This window comes from Mustela lutreola, chromosome 3 (assembly GCF_030435805.1).
Source record: "Mustela lutreola isolate mMusLut2 chromosome 3, mMusLut2.pri, whole genome shotgun sequence".
NCBI lineage: Eukaryota > Metazoa > Chordata > Mammalia > Carnivora > Mustelidae > Mustela > Mustela lutreola.
The window spans coordinates 156636232-156651128 of NC_081292.1; the positions used below are offsets into that span (position 1 = coordinate 156636232).

Consider the following 14897-nt stretch of genomic DNA (forward strand, 5'->3'; position numbering starts at 1 on the left):
CTTTATCGCTTCCACTTTTTCTTCTTCTCCTTCTTGATTGTGTGTATTCTTTCATTCCCTACCCTTTGTTACTCAAGTAGAAGTGGATATTGGGAATTACAGTGGTAAGAATTGGTATAGAAGAGGAAAAGGGTTTTGATTCATTAGTTCTTCCTTTGTGTCCCTTGGTCACCTCTGAATCATGATCCATATAAATGAATCCATATAAATAGATTCCTGAATCTTGTTTATTGAAATTTGAGAAAAAAACAACTCTAGGAGCAGGTTGACCCAGTCTCCAGTGGCTTTTGAAACTATCATAATATACCTTCTTTCATGTCACTCTAATGAAATAGAAATGCTGAATTACTGCAAATTGATTTTGTTTTCAGTTGCAAGAGCTTATTTAGGGGCAAGATAAAACAAAGAGACAATATGTGTTTGCTTAAGAAGATACAGTGCAAATTGATTGACCATAAAATGATATATAATTTAACTTTTGTTTTACCAGAACTCCTTTCTCCTTCTGCTAATTTCTCCATAGGAAACATCTGTAAAATTGGCTTTCAGTACTGTAGGAGATAGGTTCCTTTTCCAAAAAAATATATTTTTTAAATAGTGTACTCTATGATGCAGACTGTAGTAATAGTTTTAATTCATGTTTTTCCTGGTCATTGATATTTTAAGACTTTAATGGGTTCTCTCCATATTAAAAGATATATGTACACAGATGCATACTAAACAGATTTTACATTCAATCCAAGTTATCTTTAAAAATCATGAATATATGCCATGTTAAGGCCATATTTTGAGTGAAGATAGAAGAGAAATGTGCATTTTCCTTGAGACAGGAACTGACATGTGTTGCATATTTATTTTTTTGGTGTGTGTGTAAATCATTTTAACTCTTTGGAGGCAGACTGTATTTTCCAAAACTAGTGGGATATTTTTTGGTCTCACATGCCCTTCCAGAAACTTGTCATTGTCCCATCTATGGAATCTATTTTTCTGTCACTTGAACTTAGAGCTTACGTCACTATCCCAATGAAAAAACAGCAGCAGAAGTAACATTCATGACATTTGAGGCTAAGTCATGAAAGGCAATACATATTCTTTCTGAATTACTATTTTTCTGAAAATTTTCACTCTTGGAATTCAGCCACATGGTGGAAGCATGGACACATGGAAAGATCACGCATAGGTGTTCTGGCCAACAGCCTCAGTAAAACAGCTAATAGCCAGTATCAACCACCAGACATGTGAATTAAGAAGCCCTCAGGGATGCCTGGGTGGCTTAGTCAGTTAAGCATCTGACTAAGGCTCAGGTAGTGATCTCAGCTTCCTGGGATTGAATCCTGTATTGGGCTTCTTGCTCAGTGGGGAGCCTGCTTCTCACTCTTCCAGCTGTTCCTCCCTGCTTCTGCATGCTCTCGCTCTCTCTGGGGGAAAAACAAACAAACAAACAAAAAACAAAACAAATGCTCAGATGATTCTAGGATCCACTCTGAGAGTCATCCACATAGGTTTTAGGTCTACCAGCTGAGGTACCAAACCCATTATGGAGCAGAGTAAAATGTTTACTTCAATCCTTAGTCTTTGAGATGTCCCTACTAAGGCTGAGTTGAGCAGAGATGAACAAGCCACAGAGCCTTCCTCAAACTGCAGTTTTTTGATCAAAATAAATATCAGTCTTTTAGGCCATTAAGTTTTATGGTGTTTTTATAGATAGCAGTAGATAGCTGGAACACATTTTAATTTCAGGCAGTAAAGTGCGGCCAAAATTAAACTTAATATATGTGGTAGCAGCTTTAAGACCAGGAGGCAGGCAGAAATAAGAAACATCTTTAAAAGTGTTAGTAAAATCCTAAAGAGGTCAAAGAGACCAATAAAGGAAGCCTCATTGACCTGGAAAGGCTGTTGGTAAGGACTCAAAAGAAAGAGACGAAAATGGCATTGGAAGCTGGAGAAGCTGGAGGAAAGGAGACTCTTGTTACATAGTGATAGAAAGTTTAGCAACAATGTCTCCTGCAGTAAGGTGGAAAATAAGAAACATACCTATTTTCTAGCTAAGAAGATTTGCAGAAAGAGGGTTGAGAATGCTTTGCCACCTGTCTGTTTCTAACCGCCTGTAGTAGAATGTAAGGAAAAGAGATGAGCTAAAGAAAGAACTGTTATATATAAAGTCTCCAGGACTTGCTGGGTTGGAAAAGAAAACTGTTTCTCATTCCCAGCCTCTCCAGATGGCAAATGATACTAAAATTAAGATGTGGCTTCTGAGCAGAGATCAAATCCAGGGTGCTGTCAGGAAAACATGGTCTAAATATAAAATCTTTTGAGAAAGCCTCATAAAATTTTCAGATAGTGCCTTATAGACTACTTCAAATAAACAAAAGTACCTCTAAGGATCTTAAGGGGTGCCTTATAGACTCCTTCCATAAAACAATAGGGTTTCTAAGAATATTAAGGTAGATGTCTTTAAAGGGAACCCAAGTTAGGAAAAAAGGCTTATCTCAATAAGATTTGGACATATTACTTTTGTGTAATGGGGTGGGTTATAAAGTGATTCATAAGAAACCCACAAATTGTTTAAAGGAATTTTGTTTTCTTCTACTAAAAAGGATAGAGACAGTACAAAATTAAGAGGCATTTGTATCCCCCAAAATCTGTGACCAGGAAGCAGATTAAGAAAATAACCCAACTGCAAAGATGATCTACATTTTGTGGAATAGAAAAGATATGGTAGTGGGTTGAAAGAGCCCAAAGGCAGAGCAAAGAGCCCTGGAGACCTCTTAGGTGGTAAGACTGAGCCCTGGTCAAGGAACTGGAAACCGTTTCTGGTTTTATTTTAGAGTAAAGCAGTGACAGCTCTGTTCTATCTGTTTTCCCCATTTGAATGTGCATATATTTAATGGGTTTCTTCCATATATCACATCATTATTGGATGTCAAGTGTGTGTGGAATAGAAGAATAATCTCTTTAGTTCACACATATGTAGATCAAGAGGAATGTCATTCAAGGCTAAACCCAAGAAACCACATCCAAAAATCTTCATCTGATTTAGATGTCAAGATCCTGGATCTTAAACTCAATCCTGATGAACTTGATAGAGGGATCATGGCAGAGAAATGAGTTTATTTTGCATATAGAGATGTGAATCAGTGTGGCCAAAAGTGGATTGTGGCAGATTTTAGTTCCTAAAAAACAGTCTCCACAATATTTCTGGTCCCTAATGCTCTTCCAGAATCTGCCATTCGCCCACTAATGGAATGCATATCCCATCCCCTGAAACTTGAGTAGACTTTAGTGACTACGTCGGAGAGTAAAATGCTGCAAAAGTGATGCTGTGTGGCTTCTGAGGCTAGAGCATGGAAAAAAAATGGAGCTTCCACCTAACTTCTTTCTCTTGGAATGGTGACTTTTGTAATCCCATGCTATGAGGAAGGCGAAGTCATAGGCAGAGGCTGTGTGTAGATGTTCTTGCTGATGGCAACAGCTAATATATCAGACAGCACCCAGAATCAATTGCAAGACTTGTGAGTAACTGAGCCTTTACATGATTCTGCTCCCAGCCTTCAAGCTGCCCCAGCCGACCGACATTGTGTGAAGCAGAGATGAGTTATCCCTACCAGACTTTGATCAGCTTAAAGAATTACAGGCCAAATATATATTAAAAAATTTAAGCCACTAGATTATGAGATAATTGTTATGCAGAAATAGGGAACTCAAATGAACACCAAGAGTACTGTAAGCTGAGTATGAACAGCTATTTTACAGATGAAGAAATATGCTAACAGCCACATAGCATGTAAGTGGCAAGCTGAGTTGTGGATTCCAGGGTGCCTGAAGCCACAGTTTGACTTCTTTCCACTCTTTGACCCATGCCTTTGAGAAGGTAGAGGTTGATCAGAAGGACATTGAGCTGAACTAAAATGTTTGTTAAGCTCTAGCCTGAAAAGATTGAATCCAGTAGAAAGGTAACCTGCCAAGGGTCAGGCCTTCCTTGAAAACAAGGCATACTTTGCACTCAAGAAAATTTATGGTCAAATTCTGCCCTTACATTTACGAGCTTCGGTGTGACCTCGAGAAAGCTATATAATTTCTCTGAGTTCAAATTTCCTGAGTTGAGAAATGATGATATAATATCTATCTTGCAAAATTGTTGTAAAGTTTACGATTGTTGTATGGAAATAAGAGAAACTATTATTATGAGTCTAGATGTCTGAATGTAGTCATTTGAAAATCCTGCTGGAATATGGGTGGCACACATCCATTGCTCTCTGACTTCCAATTAAAGTGTCAGCATTGAACTTGGCTATTACCTCTTTTTCTTCTGGAATCCTGCTGCCACTTGCCATCTCTTCCCCTAGTTTCAGATACTCGCTGCCCTCAGAGCCTCTAGTTATAGGAGTCTGCACTTCCCCTACTCCACAAAGAGGTTCTTCTTATCTCCTTCCCTTACCACAAAATTTCCGCCTGGAATTTTAGCTAAAATCAATTATTTGTTTAATGACATTCAAGTGCAAATGAGGCCTAACCCCATGAGACCTTTGCTCTTTAAAAGAACAGCTCATTAAGTACTATGAATCTTTAATTGTTAGAAGTAGTGGGAGAGACAATTTTGTTCCCAGAGTTCTTTGCCTACTCTCTCTTTCCACCCACAATAAGAAAAAATACTCCTGAAATCTACTTTGTAACCTCTCTGCACCCCTTTTGGAAAACACTTCATAACCCAATAGGGCCCAGAAGAAATCAATTGTTGCCTGGGGAGATAACCGAGATTGGCAGCAAAACACAAATGAACTTGATTTTTAATTGTGACAATTTTTTTTCTATTTCTTATTCTCCACAAATAATGGATGGAGCTGGGTAGGGGAGGAGGCTACTATTTATTGATCGCCTTGACATAGCAAGTGCTTTATTATGTAGCTCTCATTTAAAGTCATCATCTGCTTGTGTATTTACTTTCTTGATTGGCTAAACTTTCTTCTCTTAGAAGTATATTCACTATTAGTAATTATTTGAGCCCTATGAGACACTCAAGGAAAAGAAAGAAAGAAAGAAAGAAAGAGAGAGAAAGTGAGAGAGAGAAAGAAAAAGAAAAAGGTAATTGTGTTTTTCCTTTTGACTATGGCAGGGTGACTTTACTCATTTTGTTTGACAAAAGCATTTCTCTATGCTCAGCTGTAGAGGCTCATGAGGTAGAAATTACAGAGAATGAAGTGTATAACTGGAAGTTCTTTTGAACAGCCATTTGATTCATTACTTAGGAAATATGCAAGAAAGGTTTAAACAGCTCAGGATAATGAGGGAGATGAAGAAAGGGAATAGGACTAGATAGAGCTTGTATCATACCACACATATTTTTATTCACTGATAGTGTTCTCTAAATACAAAAAAAAAAGAAAAACAAAACAAAACAAAAAAAATAAAGCCCAAAACTTAAAAGACATGATTGAATCAAGATATGGCATTAGTTTGGCCTAAACAATATTGAATAATCCCATCCAAATCTCTGGTTCCATTTCCAGTCAATATAAAGTTGTTAATTTCATTGCATTTGCTTTGGATTTATTACTTTGAATTTTTATTTTGTTTCAGTGCTCTGTATTAAAATAATTAAACCCATAATTTTCTCTTTTCTTTTTTTTTTTAATTTTTTTTATTTGACAGAGAGAAATCACAAGTAGATGGAGAGGCAGGCAGAGAGAGAGAGGGAAGCAGGCTCCCTGCTGAGCAGAGAGCCCGATGCAGGACTCGATCCCAGGACCCTGAGATCATGACCTGAGCCGAAGGCAGCGGCTTAACCAACTGAGCCACCCAGGCGCCCCTAAACCCATAATTTTCTTATAGTAACTTTCCATTTTCTTTAGTCTCAATTTGGTTCCCTTTGACCACAGATTTCCCCATCCAGGGCTCATGTTGCTCGATAATGTCACTTTATAGTGCCAATATGTGTTCTAGTCTCAAAGTTCCCATGGATGGCTGTGTTTCAGAATTTTCTGGAGAAATTCTGGCTCTCTAAGGTCCCTCCAAAGCTAGTGTACCATAATTCTTTTCACATCTGTCCCTTCCTTTCTATTCTCCTTACTATCTAATCCACATTTTCACTTGCTGGGTTGGCAATTATCCATAAAGCTGTGTCTCCAGCTCATCTCCTATCTTCCCAAGAATGCTTTTGCCAGACTAATATTCCTAAAAGAATATATCACACATTTTGTTCCTGTGTTCAACAACTGTTAATTTATTCCAGTTGCTCTCAGGAATACAATTACCTTTAGTCTGACATTTAAGGCTTCTACCACTTGTCTTCTACGTACCTTTCGAAAATATGTCAGTTTTTCACTGACCTGGGTTCTCTCTAGCATGTAAGCTTGATGAATCTTTTTGTCTTAGTTTGGGTTGCTATGACTAAATACCATAAAGTGAGTACCTTAAAATCAAAACTTTTTTCTCATAGTTCTGAATGCTGGGAAGTCCCACAATAAGGTGCTAGTAGATTCAGTGTCTGATGAGGACCTGTTTCCTGGTTTGCAGACAGCTGCTTTTCTATTTGGAAGCACTGGTTTCCTTTTCTCTTCTTACAAGGACACGAATCCCAGCATGTGGCCTGTACCCTCATGACTTAATCTAAACTGAATTACCTCCCAAAGGGCCTTGCCTTCTCACATCACTGCGTTGAGGTTAGAGCTTCTATATATGCATGTGGGAAAGACACAAACATTCAGTCCATAGTACTATCTTTCCTTTTAAAAGGATTTCTTCCCACGAGCTTTTTGACAACATTTTTCAAATTTTGTGATGAAAAAACTTCAGGTTTACAGGAAAGTACTAGTATAAAGAATTCTTGATTATCCTTTATTCAGATTCCTCATGTTAACATTTTACCACATTTGTTATGTCATTCTCTCTCTCTTTCATATATATGGCGGACATGATGCTTTTTTACTCTTACCTACTCAATTATGTATCTCTTGAACACAAGGGCATTCTCCTAGATAACTATGATACAGTGAACAAAATAGGAAATTAGCATTGTACAATACTATCCTCTAATCAACAGAAAATGAAAAGGCAAGACATTAAGTAGAAGAAAATATTGGCAAAATATACATGTGCAAAGACCTTGTATTGCAACTATTAAAAGAACTATTATAATTCAACTATAAGAAGATAAATGCTCCCGTTAATAAGTGCATGAGGAGGTACTCAGTATTAGAAATGCGAGTTAAAGCTACAGTGAGACTGCTATACACTCAGTAAAATGTCTAAAAATATGAAGATAATATAACAACCCCAAATGTGGTAAGACTATGAGTGATTGGAGCTATCATGCATTGGTTATGGAATATAAAATCATTCAGTCACTTTTAAAAACTTCTTGGCAATTTCTTAAAAAGATAAACAATAGATTTTCCATATGAATCATCAATTTCACTCCTCTTTAACTGAAAAATGAAAACATATGTTCACAAAAAGATTGCACAAGTATAACTGGTAACATTTTTAGGTATAAAAGCCAATTACTAGAAACAACTCAAATGTCCATGTTTAGGAGAAGAGATAAATTGTAGTCTACTAATACAATGAAGTAAGAGTGAAAAGAGATGTGATTCAACTATATGATCAATCTCATAGGCATGTTGTTGATAGAAAATGCAAGACACAAAAGAATAAAAGCTTTATGATTCAATTTATACAAGTTCAAAATAAGTAAACATGACCTATAGAAATCAGAATATATCTTGCCTTGGCAGACAGTACACTGACTGGGAAGGTTCACGAGAAAACTTTCTGGTGAGATGGAAATGTTCTATATCTTGATTGGAATGTGGGTTTTCTAGGTGTCTATGTTTGTCAAAGTTGATTGGCTCATGTGCATTTCATTGTGTAAGTTACACCTTAATAATAAATGTAATACAAAAGATGTAGGCAGGGTGCACTTGAACTACAGAGACAGGCAGAAAGTCAGGTTGACTGGAAGTAGACCTACTAACATGTCTGGATGGGAAGACCTGGGTGGGTCCGGAGATTTCCAAAATTCAGGAGAGTGAAATCCCTACAGAAAACCAGTGAACTGAGTTCACTTAGAGACACAGACAACCTTTGGTGAATTTGTAGGGATGGAACCAGATAGAACTCGACTATCCTCTATCCTTTCCATTTCCTGCCAGGAGTTGGAGTACTAGAAGGGGATGTTGCAAATAAAACTATGGAGGGATTTCAATTAATCGTATCAAAAATCAAGTATATGTCCATGGGAAGCAGTGGGTAAGGTAGCATAGAATACAAAATGATTGTAGAAGAGGAAATCAAGGAACCAATCAGGGTAATGGAAGAATTGTTTGCATAAATCTTGAAATCATCAAGAGTTATCGCAGGATGGTGAGAGCAACAGAGAGCGAGGAGCTAAGAGTTTAAAAGAATGATGAGAAGTAATGAGAGCAGAACCAGAGATGACTGCAATCAGTGGGTGGTGTAGTCTGTTAACTTGAGTCATCCTTGATACCTACTCTTTCTCAGCCCCAGAGTTAACCAATCATTAAGTCCTGTCAATCTATTGCTTTTCTCAATATTGCACTACTCTAGTCACCAGCCAGATTTTTTAAAAAAATCATTTCTCCCTGTTTCAGAACACTTGTTTTCTAATTGGTCTTCCAATGCCTACTCTTGCAGGTTTGTTTTCTTTGTGGCTATCACAGTGAACTTTTTTCAGTAAATATGATTGTGCAGTTCCCCTTTATCTTCCTCTGATCCAACATTTAAATTTTTTTGTTGGGTCTCTGCTAATTTTAAGATTAGGGGTAAAATCCTTCAGGTCTAAAAGGGTCTGAATGAGCTGGCCTCAGATTTATCCATCTAGATTTATCCAATGACATATTGCCTTATCACCTCTCTGTGCACCAGTCACAGCAACTTTGCTGTTCTGTCGTCCAACCGGCTCTTTGCAGATGCCGCTTGCTTTGAGTGGAATGTGCACTCCTTTACCTCCCTCTGTTTCACCAGATTAATTAGAAGTCATCAGCTGAAGCTCTGTTCAAATATTACTTACCTAAGAAAATCATTCTCAATATTTCCCAGACTGGGTCAGTGCTGGCGAGACCCTATATATATGGAACTGTATGAGTGTTTCTTAAGGACGACATCCAAAGGGCTATCTCATATGGGAAATATTTAAAATTTATGTTGGCTTCTCCTTAGTTTAGGGTTATGCTCAGCTGGTTGCTGGGACAGTAAAGACCAGACGTGAATAGGAGAACACCTTTAAAGAAGTCACAAATGAAGTCTTGTGTAATGGTTTCACAGTACAAGAGTCTAGTGGAGGAGAACTGGTAACTTTAAAAAAATTTTTTTATTTCTTATTTATTTGACACAGAGAGAGAGAGAGAGTTCACAAGCAGGCAGAGAGAGAGGGGAGGAAACAGGCTACCCGCTGAGCAGAGAACCCGATGTGGGGCTTGATCTCAGGAGTCTGGGATCATGACCTGAGCCAAAGGCAGAGGCTTAAACAACTGAGCCACCCACGTGCCCCAAGTATGTAACTTTTGCTGGAAGCTCACTCCAATGCCATTTTTATAGCCCAGTGATTCTAATTCCACACTGAAGAATAAAGACTGACATTGAGCCACATGCTTTTGCTCGAAGTGTAACAGTTTCCGCTAATCTAAACTAGAAGGGGCACTGCAATAAAGGAAATGCCCAGTGCCTCCAAGTAGCAGCATGGGCCTTTAATAATGACACCATGTGGTACCATGTGGTACCATGTGGTACCAACAATAATGTAGCAATTAGTGGTCTGAAACTCCATTTTCATTAGCTTTGAAAACATACCAATACTGGTGATGTTTGCACAACTCTATAAATATACTTTAAAAATTATTGAATTGTGAACATACAGTGTGTGAATTTATGGTATAAATTATACCTCAATAAAGTGATAAAAATGTATTAAATAATGATACCAATCCTTGGTCCTATTCTTCAGTCAATTATATCACAATATCTGGGGCTAAGGCTTGGATATCGTTAGGTTAAAATCTCCCCAGGAAAATTAAGCAATATTTAACAAAGGTTTACCTGCATTTACCTTTTGATTTAATCTTGTTTCTAGAAAGTTGTTCTGAAGACAGCAATACAAATAACATGCACAATGTTATTCACTGGAGCACCCTTTGAAAATTTAAAATATGGAAAACCATCTAAATACCCATACACAAGAGGATAGTCAAATAAACCGTGGTGCATCCACACAATAGAGAATATTATGCAGCTATAAAAAAGAATGAAAAAGAGCTTTCCAAACCAATATACAGTGGTATACACGGTATCAATAGTAGGGTAGGGTACCCTTTTAAGTACAAATGAAAGAGATAGAAGAATACACACACACACACACACACACACACACACACATATCTGCTCTCATTTGAGCATAAAGAAATACGGAAAGAACAGATTAGACACTCAAGTGATAATCTAAGAGATCAGTGGTAATAGAGTGGGAAGAATGTGGGAGTAGGAATAGTTGGAAGGCATGAGTGGGGGCATATCTCTAAGCCCACCTTCTTGTATGGTTCTGTTAGGACCAAGCAGTGTGGCACACATTAAAAAATAGGTAGTTAGTGTTAACTAGGATATATGGAAAATCACAACAGAATATACATGTTTCCCTATGAATCCAGCTGCTAAAAAATTAAGCAATATCTAACAAAGGTTTACATGCATTACCTTTTTTAAATTTTTTAAATTTATTTTTAGCATAACAGTATTCATTATTTTTGCACCTTTTGATTTAATCTTGTTTCTAGAAAGTTGTTCTGAAGACAGCAATACAAATAACATGCACCATGTTATTCACTGGAGCACTGTTTGAAAATATAAAATATGGAAAACCATCTAAATACCCATACATAAGAGGAAAGTCAAATAAAACTGGGGTGCATCCACACGAATACCACTGCCATAACAAATGGGAAAAAAAAGAAAATAACAAGCATAATATGGAAATATTTGGCCTACAAGGCCAAAGACACACAAATGTGGCACTTTTTTTTAGTAAATTTGTTTTTCACAGAGGTTTGTATTAGTAATTCTGAAACTACATATCTTCTAAAATTGAGTAAACAAGTAAATAAATTGTGGATAGTGAGAGCCAACTTATTACTGTCAGAGAAAGGAGTAACAAATGAAGAAAGAGGGAAGGCTAGAATGAACCCTGTGGATTAAGGTCTTGGGATGAGTTTTAACTAGTGGAGAGGGAGATACAGGGATAGATACAGATGTGCATGTATTTGTGTATTCCTGTATATATTTCTTTGATCTCTTCACTTAGAGGACCTAAAAATAATAACACCCCTGCAGCAGTGAGTATATTTAATGCCCAAAACTTGGTTTCTAAGCACTATTTTTAAATAAAATAGCCGAGTCCAAGGCTAGCCTGGCTTGTGGTATCACAAAGCAAATGTTCAAAAGATGATGGAAGCATATTGAAAAGGTCAGATACCAACCTGAAGTAGTTCCCAACTGTCAAAGCTGGGAATATTGGATTATAATTCATAGGATAAAACAAATATCCAAGTCTGCACTGATAAAACACATAATTGAACAAATAACTAAATACATATAGAAGAAAGGGCTGTTTTTCCTTACAGTGAAATTCCAATGAGTAAATGTAATAAGAACAGTGGAAATATAAAACCGACATTTGGCAAATGCCACTGTAATAATTGTTTTAGGGAAACCTCAATGGATGCTAAAATTAGTGGGCAAACATATAATTAGAAACAAGATATTTGCATAATCTCAGAATATCTCACCACAAGATATGAATTACAAAGAAAAAAAGTAGTATCCTTGCAGTGGAGAAACTTGGCAGACACTAACTTCACCAAGTAATCCAAATTAACATCACCAATAGCCTGACACACGGACATCCCGGACTTCCTAATAGAATGGCCTGGGAAGGGCATGACACCATTTCTGCGGTTTCTTGTCAAAAGTACATACCTTTCATTTAATCATGAAGAGACATCAAACAAACTCAAACTGAAGAACAGTATCCTTCAACAGTGTTAAGGTCATAAGAGATGAAGGAAAAGAGACTGAGGGCCAGTCCCAGACTGGAGGAGACTGAGAAAACATAACAGCCAAATGCAATGTGGGAGCTTCAATTACATCTTGTTTGGGGCTTGGGCAAGGCTCTCTGGAGGGCCAGGCAGGACTCGGTGCTTTTAGAATAGGTGATTGCTTGAGTAATTGAAGAGGTAGGGCCGAATGCGTAATCCGGAATGTGGTGTGAGTCATAGAGTTGAAGAACGGTCTTGTGGCACCCTGTATTTTCCAGTGTAGCATTTGTCAAATTATAAACACATATCCGTTTCTGCTACAAGAATATAAGCTCCATTAACACAGATAGGTACCCATCTATTTCATTCACCACTCTGTCCCGGTGCTGAATCCATTATTCAAAATATGTGCAGAAAAACATAGCCTCAGTCTTCGTTTGCTGGTCAGGCCCCTGCAAGCACGTTTGTCTCTCACCTTTACTCTAAGTACCTCCACTAGTTGGAATGCTCTGTTCACAGGTAACTGGGGGCTCTATCCCTTTATTTAATGCCTCTCCTTCCTTTGGATTCAAAGCAAGCCCCATTTTTATTAGGCAGCATCTTGGGCTTTGGAGAGTAGATATACATATTCAGGTGCCTGTTTTTTCGTACTATAGCCTACAATCCACCTCAGGACTCTCCTTCTTTCCAGGCGTGGCTACTTCAACAGTAAAGAAAGGTCTTTGTATTTTTGAGCAGTACTTATCAAACTGTTTTAAAAATTTGTTGTTTTGTGGGTTGGGCCGCTGCCTCCGGCTCAGGTCATGATCTCTGGGTCCTGGGATCGAGCCCCACATCGGGAGCTCCCCACAGGAAGCCTGCTTTCTCCCCTCTCTCTGCCTGCCTCTCTGCCTCCTTGTGATCTCTCTGTCAAATAAATAAATAAAATCTTAAAAAAAAATTTGTTGTTTTGTAATTATTGGTGAGTAGATTGTTTACTTATGTTTAAAGGCTCTGTTTCTTAAAAAAATTCATTGTATGATACCCAGATGTGTACATAAATAATACAGGTAAAATGGAACTACTCCCGTCTGGTTGGAGGAGGGGAGCAGAGGGGAGTGAGCTGGGGAATAATGCAGAGCCTTCTCAACTGACCACCCCATTCCCAACCACCACTCCTCTCTGGGAGCCTTTGAGGTACCGGAGACAAACCTTTTGTCCATAGTTTGAAATTCTGGGATTGCTACAATTTTGCCACCATCTTTAGGAGGACTGGTTGGTATCTCCTGAGAACTATGGCACTCATCCTGCTCCCTTCTATTTTGTATTTTCCATGCTACAATCTTTTTTTTTTTTTTAAGATTTTATTTATTTATTTGACAGCGAGAGATCACAAGTAGGCAGAGAGGCAGGCAGAGAGAGAGGAAGGGAAGGAAGCAGGCTCCCTGCCGAGCAGAGAGCCCGATGCGGGACTCGATCCCAGGACCCTGAGATCATGACCTGAGCCGAAGGCAGCGGCTTAACCTACTGAGCCACCCAGGCACCCCTCCATGCTACAATCTTGACTAGAAAAAGTGGAGTGCATCTTTTTAGACCCAAGACCTAGTACAAAGCCTTCACCTCTTGGTTCACTTGATGAAAGTTTCTTGATGAGGAGCACAGGACCAGGATTTCCAGAAATTTTCCTGAGATGGCCCCCAAATTGGGCCTGGGGACAGAGAGAGGATTTGAATTAGTGGGCAGAGGTCATTATCTCTTATCAATGAGGACTGTGCAGTAGTAATGTCAGAGGAGGTCATGGAACAAGAAACAGTTAGGAGTTTTGGAGGACACCAGGAGATCTCACAGGTGCAGGATGGACTGAGGATGGGGGGCTGATAAGGTCCATGAGTGTAATAGCCTACTGCTACCCAAGATAGCCTAAATCTAGAAACGGAAGTGGTCACCCCACGGTGACCTCCTCAGCAAGTTATTTGGATTCCAAGGTAGTTGGAACTGGCTAGATTCCAGGTACCTTAAAGATCAAATTCCAACAGAACATGGGGAGGCTCCAAAGCAAAACTTTCCCCGACATTCCCCAGTCCTCATTTCCCAGCCCCTATTCTCGGCTCAAGCCTGAGTTCCTTTTCAGATCTAGAGGAGACACCCAGATCCAGATGAGAAAATGACCACGGCTGGACCGGCTGGAACGCTGGAGCACTCTCCTCTAGGGAGTTGTGCTGGCTTGATGGGTGGCAAGGCTCGCTGGCTGTTGGTGGGAGCATCCTGCCCTCTGCTGGATTTGGCAAGAAGAATGCAGTTGCATTGCCTGCTAAGGAATTAATTAAATGGAAAGTTTTTTTATTTTCTCTGAAAACAAATATTTGCTTGCATGTTGGTGAGGTTTAATTAATCGGGGAGCACAGCCTTTAAACGACATAGTTTCCTAGGAGATTTCCAGGTATCCAGGAAAAAAAAAATCCTTTTCATATGTCTACTTCCTGCTTAGAAAGCAGAGGTATAAAATATACAGTGCAGCCATTTTTAAAGAAATGTAAAGTCTCAAAGCCACATTTCTAGTAATTTTTAATGCATTTGTATAGTCTTATGTGATAGAACTTTGGGGTATGGTCGGACGGACTGCTTGGGTTTAATTCTGCAAGATACTGAATCTCCCTGAAACTGAGTCTCTTCATGTGTCGGTGATCAAACCCACTTTGAAAGGTTGTCGTGAGGATCGAGTGAGCTAATCACATATGTGAAAGGACTTGAGTGTGCCCACTAACACTGCGGCATTTTATACATATGCACCGTGTACAGATTTACATGAGAGTAGGCATGCACAAGCTCATACACATGCACACACTCATGCAGAACACACACACAAGGTTCACACAA

General features: G+C 38.6%; 1 long non-coding RNA gene across 1 annotated transcript; it reads right to left on the reverse strand.

The window, feature by feature from the left end:
* Positions 1-209: 209 nt before the first annotated feature.
* Positions 210-12191, reverse strand: LOC131827200 (uncharacterized). The gene is made up of 2 exons (XR_009351944.1): positions 11983-12191; positions 210-1418 (listed from the first exon to the last, which is right to left on the reverse strand). It is a non-coding gene; the product is annotated as an uncharacterized LOC131827200 (long non-coding RNA).
* Between the last annotated feature and the right edge of the window lie 2706 nt (positions 12192-14897).